This window comes from Mauremys reevesii, linkage group 1 (assembly GCF_016161935.1).
Source record: "Mauremys reevesii isolate NIE-2019 linkage group 1, ASM1616193v1, whole genome shotgun sequence".
Lineage (NCBI taxonomy): Eukaryota > Metazoa > Chordata > Testudines > Geoemydidae > Mauremys > Mauremys reevesii.
In genome coordinates this window covers 236250021-236266882 of record NC_052623.1, presented here as the reverse complement: position 1 = coordinate 236266882, position 16862 = coordinate 236250021, and the positions used below count along the sequence as shown (strand labels likewise).

Sequence of the window (16862 nt, the reverse complement as noted above, 5' to 3'; positions counted from 1 at the left end):
CAAACTCTTGAGGGTGATGTTTTGCTTTTTATTGCTCGCTCGCTCTCTCTCTCGCTCACTGTCTGCGAAGCGGATGCTGCTTTCCAGCCTGCTCTCTCCACCCCCTACCCCAAGTCCTGGCAGGGCGCCAAGTGCAGGCGCAGCGCGTTGTACATCTCAGCTGCTCCCCTCTGGTGACTGCACCTTCCAGCGCGCGCAGCAGCTGCAGCAGCAGGGGGAGAGGGGAGGGTGCTGCCATCGCAACCCACCGCCAAATAAATCCAAGGGCTGGGGGAGAAAAATGGCAGCAAGATGCACTATCTGCCATAGCGCCGGCGGCGTGTGACCGCCATGCAGGCGGCTCCGGGGGACTGACTGGCGCGCTGTTCCCGCCGCCTCCCACCCGCAGCCCCTCTTCCTCCGCACGGACAGCGCGGCCCCCGGCCCGGCTGGCGAGCCACGCGGTGAGTGGAGCCAGGGGGTGGGCGCCTCCGCTCGGGTCTGTAGCGGGCACATTCCCGCAGCGCCTCCCTGCGCGGCTGGGTGGGGGGCCAGGCTCCGCGTGGCTGCGAGTGGCGGGGGAGCTGAGCTGTCCCCTCCACCCGGGCATTGCTCGGAGAGAGCCCAGGCAACTGGGATCCAGGGACAGGGGACCCCCGCCCCACCACAGCTTCGGCCAAAGGCATCAGGAGCAAGGCAGAGGGGGGCGATGCCTGGAAGGGGATCGCTCTGCATGGATAGGCGCTGCTGGTGGGTTGTTATTTTGTCCTGTGTGTGACTTGTCGCTATTCTGAGGGGTGAAGTAGAGGGTAGAGAGTTTAAATGGGAATTGCCTGAATGGGCCCGCAGCGGGGTGAGCGATGCCCATTTAGGGCTATTAAAAGCAGACGCCGCTGCATAACTTATTGTAGCTTTATCCCTGCACATGCAGGTCTCATCAACAACATGCACCTTTGAGTGACAACAGCGTCCAGCCCCACCCTAAGCCCAGCAGTTACAGTGGTCCTGTGATATCTCTTGGTAGGGTTATCCGGAGTTACTGTACATTTCTGATTGGTAACAGGTTCACATGAGGATATGGACACGAGGCGCTAGGCTAGGGGAACTTTGATAAAATGAAATAAAACGATCTAGTTTGAACAAGGAAATGTTTTGGTGCCGTCAACAATGGTCTCTAGGGAGATGTGTTTGATTTTCCAAACCCCAGAGACCCACTGAAGGCAAATACATAAATTGCACCTGTATGTATCCTTTCTCAAGGGATGACTTGTTAAATACTTGGAAATCACCTAATTGTAGCACAGTTAGCAGGACTTTAGACAGGGGGTCTGTTGTTCATTAAGAGAGATTTGGGGTATTGGGAAAAAGTAGTTTTGATCATTTTTTTTCCTGAATCATGTATTTCTCCAGAAAATCAGAAAAAGAAAACACCTTTTTTCCCCCCAAGTGGAAACTACATTGTAGCTGAAATGTAGTGGGAATTCCTAGTCTATTCCAAACTATGCTTAGAAACTAATACATAGTCTAGTGGTTTAATGATGGTGGTGGTATCTCTAATGTGTTTATTGACAATATTTAAGTTTTTGAAATAAACTATGCAATAGAAAATAAAGCAATAGCATTGTGAAAGCCTTATAACTTAGCCATTTAATATACATTTTAATCTATTTTAACATTCCCATTTTGGTGGCTTTTTAATAGTAAGTATACTAAGTAAGGAGTTTTAAATTGGAGAGATTTATAAAACCTTTATACATTAACTAACATTGTCTTAGAGATATTCAGCAAGATTTCTGGTTAATATTTCTGTGCATTCTATTATGTATAGTAAAACATAGTTTTAGTGGTTGCTTACCCAATACGTTTCTGTCAATGCTAGGTTGATATTTAGCCCTCATATTTGCTTGCCAACATGTTTTAACATATCATATGAATATAGAATTAATGAATTTGCAGTCACCTTTCACATCAGAGATACATATCTAAAATGTAACTGAGGCTGATACACAAAAACATAGTAGTTTTGTCCCGATAACATTCTTCTTCTAACTGGATTTGACTATAAAATTATCTTCAGTGGGTCAACTCCTGTAATCTTTATCCACATGAGTGAGATCTATATGCATGAGCACGAATTCACAGGGTGGGGTTGTATATTTCCATGTTTGTGTGTGCAGTTATTGCTAATTTTGACAAGTTATTACAAATCTGATAATTTTATGAAGGTTGAGTTGTTTAATACTCTTCAAGACCACATTAGTCTGGTGAATGTCTGTGTTTTAATATCGTGAAAACACCAATAGCAGACAGCCTTGGAAAGGGCAAAAAGTGCATCAAGGAAATGATTTAGCCTTTATGGTGTTCATAATTTCCAGCCAGCGTGCTTTTAAGCATTTCATTTTAAATTACAGGAAACAATCAGTGATTGCATTTACTGGCACAATGTTTAATAATCAAAAGATACAATCTGTAATAGTCTAAAAGTAAAGTGTTGATGCTTCATTTAGGACCAATGGTGAGAGAGAAGATGAAAGGTAAGAAGCCTTTTATCCATTGAGAGAGAGAGGGGGAAAGTCAGTTGATTGATTAGCCATTTTTCTTGAAATTGGAATTAATTGACTAGTGCAATATAAATCAGCTATCATAGTCAATACGTGTGGATTTTCAGGTATAGTGGGATTAATGTATTATTATAAAGGTGTACTATAGCCACTGAGTTCATGGAAGGTCTAGTGAGAGTGCTCCTTTTTCATTACTACATCTCTTAGGTAAAGAAAAGCATATCTATAATTTAATTCCAGAACTAAACTGAACAATACACATTATTTTATAGTTTCCCATAGCAATCTATTAATATTTTACTTATTATGAAACATGGATTGATTGGGATGTCATGTTTGTACCACTCACTGCTGAATGGATAACTTGATGCTTAGTCTTCTGTTCTCTCATTAATAATCTAATTATAGGAAGAGGCTGGAAAGAATATTGAAGAGTTGTTCCCAGTGGACTTGCAGAGGAAGTCACTTTAAAGTAGAACAATATTTTAACAATTCTGGCCATAACTTCTTATCCACAATCAAGGCCAGATTTTCAAAGAAGCTCTGCTCCCATTTTAGCACCAAAATAAATGGCCAGATTTTCAAAAGAATTCATCATGTTAGGTTCCGAGCCTTCTCTTTTTTATTTTTAAACATGGCCGTAAGTGCCACAGTCCAAGCTCCTCAGTGTAGCACAGAATTTGGCTCCAATTTGTGGGTGCTTTGCTCTTGAAAAACTGCCCCTAAGCTTTTTTGAAAATCTGATCCCACAGTTGTAATCAATTTCCCCCCTTTACTAATATGTATTCTGGAGGATTTTGTTAACAGGAGGTAGAATTGTAGGAGTAAAATATAGCAGCTGTAAAGAAAGCCAGTAAAAGTATTTTAATTTTTTATGTGGAAAGCCAGCAGATTTAATGTTCTATAGCTATATGATAAACGCTTATGAAAAAATATTGGAATTGTAATAGAAAATGTAAGTAGCGCTTAATCGCTGGGAAAAAAAAGATAATGAGAAAAATAGTTTTTTCCTGCTTTAACTATACATTTGAGGGAATGTTGTAAAGGATAATAATTGGAAAAAAATAGATTGATCCAGATCCTGAAACAATGTCAATTTAGACCAACAAAGGTTCTGGCCTAGTTTGAGTTTTCTTTGCTTTAGAGCAATGGTTTTCAACCTTTTTTCATTTGGGGACTCTAAAAAGTTTCAAATGGAGGTGCAGATCCCTTTGGAAATCTTAGACATAGTCTGTAGACCCCCAGGGGTCTGCGGACTCCAAGTTGAAAACCACTGCTTTATTAACTAGGCAAACTGATGCTCTAAACTAGCAAAACAAAAAAAGGTGTGGCATCTCTGAAGAACAAAACTGAGTTATTTTCACTACATAATGGGAAAGCTTTAGAAATTATGGAACAGATTCTGATCTCACTTCTCCCCCTGTAAATCACAATGAGGTCTACTGTGAAATTACTCTACATTTATACTAAGGTAAGTGAGTTCAGAACCTAGCCCTTCGTATGGAGAACTAGCATAGTTACATTAGAAGTAAAGCCACTGGGTCCTATTTTGATCTCACTGAAACCAGTTTTAAACTGATTTAACACCATTATTCTCTTCAGGCCAGTTTCTTCTGGTTTACACCCATGTAAGTAAGATCAGGAATTATTTAAAAAGTTCTGGTCACAATGACTCTTTATTTTTAAGGTTGCATTAATGTTTGCTGAATGACGAGAAATGGTAATTATCTGCCTACATCTGTGATCCAGTAATTAATCAGAACTCACTGACACTATGCACAACGAACAGAAATGAAAATTGCTTACTGCATGTCTGGAAGTATGTCCTCTGTGGGGTGTTTGCTTTTTCTATGACTTGTTTGTGGCATGAAGATTAATTAGCTAATTCTCTTTGAAAATGAAAAATGTAATATTAGGGTAACTATAATTCAGAATTATTAGTTTTTATTAAGGGAAACTGGTTGTGTATTCACTAGTTTGAAGATCATAATTTAACATTCAGGCTACAAATGATTGTTAAAGGATGTTTAAATTTTGTATTGAAGTGTGTGCAGAATGGCTGGTTGATGTGCTCCACAGAATCAGACCATTAATAAGGACCAGCTTGTTTCTAAACCATCTGGTGCTTTTGGAATTTGTGTGTATGGCATGGGGGTAGAATGGAGTTGAAAGGGGGAATTGTGGTGTAAGGTAAGATTCTGTCATTGTTCCTTTAAACCATCATGCAAACATATTTGCATTTAGAGTTTCCAGGCAAGCCAAAATGTAGGATTAGTATTGAATGCTAAATGAAATCTGACAGCTAAATCAGAACATGCCATATAATGATCTTGGGATTTCCTTACTAGAATAATCTTTCTGAAAATTTTTGCTCAGAATGAATATAGTCCTGGTTAAAAGATAGTTCAAAACAATGGCAGGTGGAAAAAATGAGGCTGGAATTTTATTCTGTTTAAAATCTTTCTCCACTTCAAAGGTATTTACACCTTTTTACCTTTCCTGTCTGAAAAATGGGGGTAATGATACTGACCTCTATGGCAAAGCACTTTGAGATCTACTGATGAAAAGCAACATATATGTGCTGTATTGTTTGTTTGTTTGATTTGTTTATTTATTTATTTCCTTGTGATTGCTGGAAGATTCACACAGGTTGTAGAAATGAAGACCCATCTTTGCTCATCAGTCAGTCATATAGTGCAGACAGCCACAATGCACTCCTTTGTCTTGATCAGGCTGAAACTCAATCTGCCTGAGAGACTGAAGGATGATTTGAAGCTTATTTTGATTAGCGAGATACATCACTACATAAAATCTCTTACTCTGTATGCGTACACAAATGAAGCAGCAAATTTTTATGGGAAACTTGGTGGTGTATCTCCTAGATAAGAATAATGTTTCTTTGCAATCTTGCCACCATCATGCAAAAACCAAGATGGTGACACTGTAAAGGGTCCGTTTTGCTCTTACCTGTTCAGAACTTCAGTCTGCAGATATTTCCATTGAGAAACAACATAGAGAGACCTGAAGTGAACTTAAGGATAGTAATAAAGGCACAAAAATAACATTTGAGGAAAATTAACACACATATTTAATGTGAGGGAATACCTTGGGAAATAATAGTACTGAAAGAGTCCTGAGGGTTATAACGGAGAACAAATTAGACATGAGTTTGCAATACAATACGGTGGCAAAACAGGCCAATGCAGTTTTCCATCACATCATTATTATGAACCAGGGGGACAATAGACTCTACGGGTTTTGAGTGGATGCATTTGGGACGCCATATTAAATTCAGAGCACCTGAAGATACTAGCAAATCAAAGGCATTTGAAAAAAGATCAATAACACTGGTTAGGAGACTGAGGGGACTGATTTATGAGGAAAGATTAAAAAATTGACTAAGGTGATTGAGCTGAGGCAGGGACTTAATAGTTTACAGTTTTGGATATAGATACTAAAAATAGAGATACATTATTTATCATTGTATAAGGGGGGTAATTAATCATTAAGATTAATGGGCTAAAAAAGAAAATTTCACTTGAATGTCAGAAAAGCTTCCAGACATAGTAGTTATTCAGCTGTGGAATAGTCTTCTGAGGGAAGTGGTGGTAACCTCATTGCTTGGGATATTTAAAAGTAAACGGCATAGAACTCCGGAAAATATACTGTAGGTAATAATAGAATCCAATGTAATGACACTCCTGGCTAGGTCATCTTTGGTGACTGAGCTGGAGACTCTGTATCTAAAAGCATAAGCCTCTACTGCTTGAGCTAAATGACCAGATTCACTAGCTTAGAGGGAGTGGCAGACTCAAACATCAATAGGTGGCCTAATCAGAGACAGGGTGTCATGATGCGTTAGTGTGGGCAACACTTGCAGAAGGATGGAGATGGAGGGGATGAACAAATAGATACAGAAAATATCTAACTCCTAAGGTCCTATGTCTCAATAAATGTATGTTTGCTTATATAGCTGGCAATTGAAATGGGTGTCATTACTCCATATAGCAAATATTGCCTCATCATGTGTCCCCATTTGGTTTTCTTTGGTGCGGGGAGGAAAGGGGAGGAGAAGATGCTATATAATGAATGGTTATTGCAGGTCAGGATTGAGATACACAATGATTCTATTATATCCTTTGCCCCAAGTAGAATTCTGTCACCTGAAGAAAATCTAGAAAGTCACGGTTTCTTGAGCTTTTTACTCCTTCAGGTTCCAGCCAGTAATGGCAAAAGGAGCTGAGTGATACTGTTGGATGATACCTTTTCCTTTGTTGATTCCTTTATAAATTAATCTTTGTACACTTGCTGAAACTTGAGAAGCAACTTTGATAGATTCAGAGATTCCAAGGCCAGAAGGGCCCACTATGATCATCTAGTCTGATTTCCTGTATAACACAGGCCACCGAACTTTCCCAAAATAATTCCTGGAGCAGATATTTTGGAAGAACATCCAATCTTGATTTAAAAATTGTCAGTGACAGAGAATCCTCCATGACCTTTGCAACTGTTCCAGTGGTTCATTACTTTCACTGTTAAAAATGTACACTTATTTCCCATCTGAATTTCAACCTCCAGCCATTGGATCGCATGATACCTTCTATGCTAGATCGAAGAGGCCATTATTAAGTATTTGTTCCCCATATAAATAGACTGTTCAGACTCCTCCCGAGTTTTACGGAACCAGATGTTTCAAAATGTCAGTTAAGAATCCAAAGGTTGGATCTAGTCTTTTTGAGCTTTGTCTCTATGGATCAAAATTGGCTTTACATTATGCTTCTCAAATAAATTCTCTAATTTATATAATCCCACTCTGAGTCAGTTTTCCACTGCACAACTTGTCTTTTTTTATTATTATCAAATAATTACCCTGGGTAGACATTCTCTTAAGTGTTTGTTTGTATTTGACTTTGTTTTATATTAGATTTTGCTGTATCTCTTTTTTGCATGCCTTACTGTGGGATTTGTTGATTCTGCTCCAGGGTAATTTTATGACCACTAATATTGTGTATAGCTATGCATGCAAGATAACAAGCTTGGGGTAATTGGAGTGTATTATTTCAGAGTGTAAAATGATTGTCATGCGGTCAGGAAGAAAATTTTCCATTCTTTGTACAGCATTGCATAACTTGTTGGGTACATTGTGGGTTTCTTTAAATTTCTTTGAAGCATCAGAACTGGCCCCAGCCAGATACAGGATACCAGACTTATATTGGTCTATATAGCAAATTGTATATTCCTGTGTCTTATGCTATTTTAGAGGCAATTTTTTTGGCATTGGTAATATGCTGTTATCTGTCTTGCCTATTGTCTACTTTTATTGAGTCAAGTGGATTCAGCTTCCTTTCTTGGGAGTAGTCAACAGCAGCCTTTAGGAGATGTGGAATTGATATCACCTTGGTACAACTTACTCCCCCTCATATGTTGAAGTTAAGTGGCTCTCATTTTGCTAGGTCTTGTGAAGATTTCTGGTACTCATGAGTTCTAATCCCATCTCTCTAATGGATTTACTATGGGACATGAGATTCTGATACCCTTACTCATGTTGGGTAGCACTTTACTTCACAAGGGATCTCTTGGACTTCAGTGCAGTCAACTGAGAAGTAATATACTATTCAATATGAGTAAGAATATCAGAATCTGGCCCTTAAGATATCTGAATCTGGCCCTTCAGTTGGTCCAATAAAAGATATTATGTCACTCACCTTGTCTCTTTTATATCCCGGGGCCAGCATGGATAGAACACTGCATGCAATTTTCCTACCCCTCAGGAGTGCTTTAGGATTAATCAGTGAATATTTGCACAGCACTTTAATAATGTAAAGAGCTAAGTGTTTGTCTCTTTCCATGCCATAATTACTCCTTCCCCTGTCCCTTTTGTAACATTCTGTTTGCATTAGTATCTGATACTTTCCCCTTATATAATTAAACAGACAATGCATGTAGAGTGGATTCCTTCTTTGCTGATTATTTATTCTGGATCTCAGGGCTCTTAGCTGAGGAAAACATATACTGGTCTTTAGGAATGGAAGGGGAAATCATTTAATTTAGAGAGAGGCCATATTATAACATCTGAATAAATTGCACACCAATGCTGCTCTTCTACAAAAACAGATCTCATTTCCCATGAACATTTGAAATTCTAAGGAATCTAAGCAGACAAGGGTGTACCTTTCATCTGTCTGCTTAGGTTATGATGAGATGCTTATTCTCACACACATTTTCGTAACTCTCTCATCCCAGTGACTGGCTGGTGAATGCTTAAGCGTAAGTATTCCCCTACTGTGGTCTAGCTTGATTGTTTTGGGTTGTTTTTTTAATAGTTTATCTAGTTAAAGGAGTATCAAATTTTACAGTGATAAGACGAAAATACTAGTATGCACACTGCTCTCCCTTTGCTGCATATTCTTGTGAGGGATTTGGAAGGTTCCATGGCCTGAGTTATGCAGAAGGTCTGACTAGAAGATCATAATGTCCTTAAAATATATGAATCTATGAAATCATGAACAATTATATAGGTCTGCTAACGTTACTGATAATTGCCTTGTTGAGCCTGGACTGCAAAGTGTATGGCACATTCTGTATCCAGTCACTGGAGGCTACTGTCTGGATTATGATTTTCTTATTTAGAGTCACAGTTTCAGGTGTGGAAACAGAGATGCTTGAGCCCAGGCCTTCTTCTCATCACTCCACACTTGTTAGTCTTCAGTTTTGCATTACAGATATGCTTTTATTATAGAGAGAGAATGTGATTCCATTGAGATTTGTTTTCATCAGTCAGTATTAGCATGTCCTTTTAAAAGGACTATAGAAGAACCCTGTAAGCATTTTGCATTTGCATGCTCTTGACCAAATTCTGTGCTGCCTAGCACCCTATACAAGCCTATTGACTTCAGTGGAATTTTATAAAATCGAAATTAGTGCAGAACATGCTTTGTGGCTTGAGGTTGCCTATGCTGTGCTGGTGCAGTTGGCGGGAAGAATGAAGAGGGTGTCTGCTACTCTCCTGATTCATTCACTAGCAACTCCAGAGGGACATTTCTGGGGCCCAGCCAGCTAGTGTGGATGCCGCCATCACCAGTATATGCTGAATGGGACACACACTGCTCCTTTCCATAACAGTGGTGAAATTCACCCCATTGCATGTCTAGAGTATTCTGCCCAGTCTTTCAGGATCCCCAGAGCAGTGGACACATCTAGTAGAGATCCTGCTGTACCTCACTCACTGCACTTACCAGGGAAGGATTTGGCCCATAGGACACCAAAAGGAAATGACACGTTTTAAATCTGGTAAGCTGAGACTGGGGTTAATACTCGGTTTCTCTGCTCAGCAGTGCGCAGACAGAAGGGGGCTGCTTGATCTAGTGTGCTAATACAGCCTTCCATCCTGGATTGTCTATGCAAATTCACACTTAGATAGCAAGGAGCTGTGAGCTAATATGGTTGTAGTTTAGGGTTAACTAGTTTAGGGTTGGGTGTGTGTGTGGACATTTGTCCATATAAAACCACCATAGAGCTGGCAGCCAGTGTTCCACAAAAAAATCCAACATTGGAACTATAGGGGTGTCGTGCGTTGGGAGAACCAAGGTTCACTTGTAGAGTTTAGTATGTGTAGGGTGTAGCTTTGGTATGTATGTGTATTTTTAAGCAGTGTGGCTTAGTGGGCTGAGACTCAAGAGACCTCGGTTCTATTCTGGCTCTGACACTGGCTTGCTGGGTGACCTTGGGCAAGTCACTTCACCTCTCTGTGCCTCAGTTATTCCATTTGTGAAATGGGGATAATGATACTGACCTCCTGTATAAACATCTTTAAAATCTACTGATGACAAGCACCATGTAAGAGCTAGCTATTGTATGTGGGGTGCTGCCACTAGCTCTAACTATTGTTACCTTGTTCCTGGACACCAAAATCACATGCCCACATGTAAGTAAATGATTCACAGACTTTAAGGTCAGAAGGGACCATCATGATCATCTAGTCTGACACACCTTTAATTTAGGCTTGATGTTTAACTACATCATATCTGCCAAGCTGTGTTTTGGACATTCTCCTGTCTGCCTCTATGAATAGGGCAGTAATGCAGTGAATGTTGTTAACCTGGCAGAGTGAAGAACAGGAAATACAATGGAATTAGTGTATTTTGGAGAAAATGATGACATGTCAGGAGATACAGTATGCTGTTCTGAAAGCAAGGTGAAAGCATGATGTGACTGGGCAATTATCATGCTTTAAAAAGTCTAGGACAACTTTTTAAGAAAGAGACAATTGCTTGGTTGAGCTTTAACAAGCAGCCCTGTGTTTTGTTGATTCTGTAACAAAGCCTATATTTTTCTTCTTTGAAAAAAGCCTTAGGCATAGTAGTGACAGGTTCCTCAGAGAGACTTTAGAACAGCAGTCAGTTTAATTTTTCAGTTATTTCCCTTGCTTATGAACAAGAATCCATTTATAGTCCTGAGGGTGTTGGTGTGCAGCCTGTCTGAATTGTTGATTTGGCTCTGCATTGCTAATGATGCTGGAGATGCGTGTAGTTTAATTCCGAAGCTGCTAAGAAAGATTTTAATGGGCTGGGGGACACAAGTGGTGTGTTGTATGGGTGCTGAGAAAGCTCTGGAGTTGGGGTAATCTGAATATATGCTGTGCAGTATTAGATTCTCACTCTACAGAGTACTACCTTTGTGTTTAGAATATCTACATGCATTATTCAGTTTTATATTGTTTTGTTCTGGGATCTTAAGCAGAACTGTGTGCTCTTTTTTTTGGTTGCTTATGTTGGAAATTCTACACCAGGGGTTCTGAAACTGGGGGTTGGGACCCCTCAGGCGGTTGCGAGGTTATTACATGGGGGGGGGGGGTCGTGAGCTGTCACCCCCCACCCCAAACCCTGATTTGCCTCCAGCATTTATAATGGTGTTAAATATATAAACAAGTGTTTTTAATGGATAAGGGGGGTCGCACTCAGAGCTTGCTGTGTGAAAGGGGTCACCAGTACAAAAGTCTGAGAACCCCTGTTCTACTACTTGGTGCTGGTGTTGATGCCACAAGCACTGGTTGCTGCTGCTGATCTGTGTTTTATTTCCTAGTAATTCACTTCTTTCCATTCCAGCATTGTAGATGACTTTAATAAGGTTTTGTTCTTTTTGGCTATACTTATCTGTTGTCAACTTTATGGAGGTGCGATGGCGTAGCAATATAAATGATAACACCATGTGAATTAGGATGCCAGGTCAGCCTTGTGTGTTTTGTTAGGGATTGTCTTCAATAGACTTTTGTGCTTCAGATTTATTTATTTAACAAGTTTGTAAAGGCTAGTCTGGACACTGCTCACCCGTTTGATCCAGTTTTGTTCTTTATCCTGTGCTGATCCTCAGGGTTAAAAATTATTATTTGTAGCTTAGAGGAAACATGTGTATAGTGTCCACACTAGTATTTACAAACATGTGACCTAGAGCTGGTTGGGAACCAGATTTTTCATTTCACAGGTAATTCTGTGACTCCAAAAAAATTTCCATTCTGAAATGGGGGGGTTAAAATTTCCTGCAAAAAGCTATTCCGAAATCAATTAGCTTTTGGTCAGTTGAAACATTTCATTCCGATTTCAACTATTTTAAACTTAAAAACAAAAAAAATATACAAACCAATGAATTTCATTTTGAAACGTTGTTTTGAAACAAAAAATAAAACCATTCCATTTTAACATTATGGAAATCCTTTGTTTTGTTTTTTTCTGAACAAACTTTTGTCAAAATTGAGAAGTCTTGAAATGTTTTGGCTTAGATGAAAACAGCACTTTTTGTCAAAAAACTATTTTGATGAAAAATTTTCTGACAATTTTTTTCTGACTCAGTAATAACTACACTGAGTTAATTGGCAGTCAGTTAATACAAGGTACAAAAGTCTAGTGAAGATGAAAAGAGAGACAAAGTGGGTGAGGTAATATATTTTATTGGACCAACTTCTGTTGGTGGAAGTTACAAGCTTTCAAGCTACAGACCTCTTGTTCAGTGAAGACAAGTTTTAAGTCCCTGGCAGTTGGGGCAATGACCCTAGGCTCTGGGAAGGAAAGGTACAACATACATTGCATTTTATAACCTCCTAGAAACCAGCTTGGATTGCTAGCTTTAGATATTGATCTCATTAATATACCTGTGGTCATGTTGGTACCTTGACGGTCAGCAAGAGACAGAGAATGCTAATTTGTTTAATGCACGCTTAGCTCCTATTTAGATTATAGCTCTGTAAGGCAGGGTCTGTCTTTAATCTATTTTTGTACAACAACTAGTAGAGTTAGGCCTGGATCCCTCATTGGGAAATCTAGTGATACTGTTAATCAAATAAGAAATAATAATACTACACCTCTACCCCGAAATAATACGAATTGGGATATAACATGGTAAAGCAGTGCTCTGGGGGGGGTGGGGCTGTGCGCTCCGGTGGATCAAAGCAAGTTCGATATAACGCGGTTTCACCTATAACGCGGTAAGATTTTTGGCTCCCGAGGACAGTGTTATATCAGAGTAGAGGTGTATTTGTTTGGCTTTCTTTTGGATGATCAAATACAGCTGCTGTCTGCGGCCCATGGATCGTATAATGACTGCAGTAATATGTAGAGTGAACCATCAGTGGGCTTGATTCATCACTACATTTCTTCTGTTTAACACCAATGTAGTTCCACTAAAATGGTGTAAAACTGAAGTAATGTAGCAATGAATCAGCCCAATTAAGTCCTACTGCCGGATAGAGGGCAAGACCCAAATTTAGCATCTTTGGGCAATCACGTAGCAGACCCAACTCTAATCCTTCCAATTAACTGAATCAAGAGTTCCCAGTAACCTTGTCACCCTACATTTTTTTTTCTTGTTTTGGTTTGGTTGTGGATCTTCATTGCTAATTCCGGAGATGGGTCTTTTCCATTTAAATTTTGCTTGAAAAATTACAAAAAGAAATAAATGATTGGAAAGCAAAAGCTGAAGGTCTAGGTGAAAACATGACAAGTTAATTTAATTGATACATTATTGCTCTGTTTTGCTTTCTTCTACATTCAATTCAATCTCCTCTGCCACAAAAACAAACAAAGTGGAGGAGTGTACAGTATTCTATGAATGATAGCAACACAACAGAAGCAATTTTTGGTAATAATGAGTATTATGAAAGTCGTGCTCATTTTGTGACATGAGTACCAAACTGAATAATCATCCCCTGTTCCGTTGCTTGGATGTCATCCTGCTCCCATTGAAATGAAGGGTCAAAAATGGAAAAATTCCCATTGGATCCAACACACTTTTTGTGAAACTGACTTGCTGCAAAGAAGTACAAAACATGCAAGTGGGGATTTATTTTAAAACAGTATTTATAGGTATGTCTTCAAAATTGCCCATTTCTAGATGCTGAGAATATATGAAAGAAAAAACGGGGAGTGGGAGGGAGCAGAGCTCTGGTGTTAATTTCAATGACTCATCCATCAGAAATCTTTTCTGTCCAAACATCGAGGGTGTGCTCCATCCATTTACTTTGAAGAGCCAGTCTGGCTAATACATTCTTGGGGAAATAGCATTCTTCTTGTTAGCTAGGGATACTGGATTCTGGAGATAAGAGTGCCTAACTCAAGGGAGAGGATTTCTTATTCAGGAAGAAGTAAGTTGGCCTTTTCACTGCATTCAAAATGCATGTCTCCAGTGTGCTTGCTTGCTGGCTGACTGCTGCAGCATCTGATTTACTATGCTTTCATGGCTCCTTGGCTGTTCTCTCTATTGTCAGATTTAATGATGTGTGTTTTGTGAACACATCTCGTATTTTACCAGAGGACTCAGCAGTTCTCTTCAATCCACCAAATCTGCTCATTTCAGGTCAGATTTTCCCAGGAAGAAAGTCAAATTAAGTAAAAATGGGGAACAGATTTGTATAATCAATATTTGCTGCAATTTTTAGACTTTAAAGGTGACCCACAAAGGAAATTAAATGGGCTTGTGTCCCACTATTCTTTTTTCTTGTGATATACAGCAAAGACCTGAAAAAATTAGTTTTCTTTTTTTCTGTTTGTTTTTTTACATATGAAATGCGGGTCCTGTCTAGGATGTAAGATTCTATAACTATGTTAGCCAGCGGGAGCTACAGTGTAAGCAAGACTCCTGAGTTGTCAGCCTTTTTAAACAGTGCTTTTGCTAAGCTTTCTGTTTTTCATACTGTTGGCCAAATTCTATGCCACCTTGTACTCCATGTGACCCTACTAATGTCAGTGGAGTTGCTTATCTGCTCAGAATGGTGCCAAAAATTATTCTGGCCTTATCTTTGCTGCAGCTCTCATCAGTTTTAACCCTGCTGTTGTTTTGGGTTTTTTTTGTTTTTTTTTTGGCTTGCTAGTATTTTGCATCTATCGATTTATTTAATTCAAAGACTAATTAACATTTTGGAGAAGGCATCTTTGTTAAAGATTCACAACCCCGCCTTTTAGTTAAGGCATGAGAGCTACCAGAATTCATCCAATTGATTCTCCGGGAAAACCAAGATAAGAGCTGACATTCCTGATATTTTTGTGGTTAAAAAAAATAGGCAGAAAGAACAAACTATAATAGCTTAATTAGTTAAATAAATAACCCATCTTTCAGATTTTTTAAAATCTATTATAAGATGCAAACATGGTTTTTTACGGCCATTTGTGAGTCACCTTCAAAGGATGATGAAGAGTGAATGGTGAAAATGCTGCATTTGGTTTGCATGGGAATTGAATAGTAACCAATAATAATACCAGGGATGATGATTTCTATGCCAAAGACCCCTTTGTTTTACATATAGGAGGTATTAATCTGGTTATGTGCATTGGGAGTTTCCAGTTGATATTTCACGTTTCAGTTTTGACCATATAAAGCCCCAAGTGTCTTAAGACCTACCTTCCTGACAGACTGCTTCTTTCATACTAACATAATCAGAAACTCAAGCTATATCTAATATGGCTCCCATTTCCATAGTATATGAAGGCCTCGCAATCTTTAATGTATTTATCCTCACAACACCCCTGATAAAGCATTGTTATTCCCATTTTACAGATAGGGAAGTGAGGCACAGAGTGGCTAGGTGACTTGCCAAAGGTCACACAGGAAGCTTGTAGCAGAGCAGAGACTTGGACCCAGGTCTTCCAAGTAGGAGGCTAGTGTCCTAACCACTGGTCTGTCCTCCTTGGAAACCTTACTGCTGTATACAAGAAGGGACTGTTGGCTAGGCAGTGGCATTGGAACAATTTTTATAGTGGAGGTGCTGAAAGCCATTGAACAAAACTATAAACCCTATATGATGAAAACCACTTCAAGCCAGGCGGTGCTGCTGCACCCCCAGCACCCTTAGTTCCAGCACCCTTGTGGCTAGGTGTTTTTTGTGAGGGCCTCAAAGCTTCAGAATTCTTTGCCACCTTGTTCTGAAATAACTGTAATCTGATGATTTGAGGACCTCTGGGGCATGCTATTAAGCCATTTCCCCCACAAACATTTGAAAATGGGGGGAAATCGGAAGGTGGGAAAGGGTTAATTTGAGCTTTTGGGTTGTCTAGTTTGCAACAACATTACTGCTATGCTTTAGTTATATTTGGGTGTTAATTTTGTTTTATTATTAAGTTATATACCTGCAGCTTATGAAGAGATGCTTTTGTTTTAGTGTGGGTATAGACATCTTTTTGTTTTTGATGGGGTCCTGGTCCTTGACTGAGGCTCCTAGGCACTACCATAACACAAATAAGAAATAATAATATAATTGAAATCTAAATACATATGAGTAAAGGGTAAGAGTTGATTCTTACTCAGGATAAATAATTATGCAGTCTATTAACAGGTTTTAGGGTTATTTTTCTAATTGTCTTTGCATGTTAAGAATTGGCCACATTCCAGAGTTGCTATGAAAGTACTGCCAGATATTAGTAGTGATCTCTAACTGAGTGCAATTCAGCATTGATATAGTGATAACATTTGTAAAGGTTAACAATACTGTTTGAAGATAAGCTCACACTCAGCTGTGCCGTCGCATGTGTGATTTTGGTTCTTTTCCTGTCTCGATTTTTACTCACTGAAGAGAAGCATTGCCAAACCTGGCCATGGTTCATGATCTCACTTCTGTTTCACCAAATTCCATTTCCTTACACAAGTGGAATAACTTATGGTCCAATGTGGATAACTTTGGCATTGTTAAAACTTGGACCTGGCCCTCTTTTTATAAGCAATATTACCCAGATAGTTTTATATCTATTACACATACCAGAGACAAACACCACCACTACTAGGCAAACTGCTCATTGGATGTACAAGCAAATGCTAACTGATGTTATCCACCAAGATAGATTT

The 16862-nt window shown here is 39.2% G+C and overlaps 1 protein-coding gene across 6 annotated transcripts in view; it reads left to right on the top strand.

Moving 5' to 3' along the window:
- Window positions 1–174: 174 nt before the first annotated feature.
- PRR5 (proline rich 5) overlaps window positions 175–16862 on the top strand; it is a 149516-nt gene continuing 132828 nt past the window's right edge. For 2 of the 6 annotated variants that reach the window (XM_039541809.1, XM_039541800.1), the window contains exon 1: window positions 175–443. The gene's annotated coding sequence lies outside the window, so the exon portion shown is untranslated. The remainder of the gene's footprint in view (window positions 444–16862) is intronic. The other 4 variants (XM_039541770.1, XM_039541764.1, XM_039541786.1 and 1 more) reach the window with 3 other exon arrangements.